Genomic DNA, 943 nt, shown 5'->3' on the forward strand with positions numbered 1-943 from the left:
TGCTAGGCATGTTTAAGTTAGGCCAGACTGGTCTATGCTGTTCAGTAAGCTAGTGCATTACCTTTATTTTTTAATAAATTGACTTATCTGGCTGGCTGCAGTAGCACACATCTGTGATCCCAGTGGCTGGGGAGGCTGAGACAGGAGGATTGCAAGTTCAAAGCCAGCCTCAGCAATGGCGAGGAGCTAAGCAACTCAGTAAGACTCCGTCTCTAAATAAAATACAGAATAAGGCTGGGGATGTGGCTCAGTGGTGGGTGCCCCTGAGTTCAATCCCGAGTACATCACCCCTCCCCTAGCAAAAAATAATATAAATAAATTGACATGTTTACTTGTGTGTTGTTTTTATCACATATCCTGATTTGATTCGCTTTGCATTTTCCTTTCTTTTTTTTCTATATATTTTTTTTTTTTTGTAAAAGAAAAATAAATCTACTTTTACTAACCAGAAACATGGGTAGGGTACACCATTCCTAGAGGGACTGAAATACCAGATGGAACCATGGAGTAGATGGAGCTCTGATTCCATCTTCCTGCTCCAAAAATCCATTTTATATCTTGTCCTGCGATAGAAGACGTGTCACGTATTAAATTGACAAGAAAAGATAGATGCCATTTGGATCTCAGCCAAAAGACTGAGAAGTGTTTCCCTGTGCCTCTTGAATCTGAAATTTTTTTTTTTATCATTCACCAAACTTTGGGAAATTTTAACCATTACTTATTCAAATAAGTTTCCTTCTCCTCTTCCTATATTACTTTAATTATGTGTCTCTTAGACTCTTTGATATAGATCCACATGTTCTGAATATTCTTTCCTTTAAAAAATATTCTCCTTCCTTTTCTGTATTTGATAATATCAACCCATCCATTTTTACATTCACATATCTTTTCTCTTTCATCTACATTATATTTCTAAAGAATCTCTAGAACTTTGAGGATAATG

General features: G+C 36.4%; 1 non-coding gene across 1 annotated transcript; it reads right to left on the reverse strand.

Annotated features, from left to right (window-relative positions):
* Positions 1-457: 457 nt before the first annotated feature.
* Positions 458-647, reverse strand: LOC113193477 (U2 spliceosomal RNA). The gene has a single exon (XR_003302148.1). It is a non-coding gene; the product is annotated as a U2 spliceosomal RNA (small nuclear RNA).
* Positions 648-943: the final 296 nt, after the last annotated feature.

The sequence above is a fragment of the Urocitellus parryii genome, chromosome 10 (assembly GCF_045843805.1).
Source record: "Urocitellus parryii isolate mUroPar1 chromosome 10, mUroPar1.hap1, whole genome shotgun sequence".
Taxonomy (NCBI): domain Eukaryota; kingdom Metazoa; phylum Chordata; class Mammalia; order Rodentia; family Sciuridae; genus Urocitellus; species Urocitellus parryii.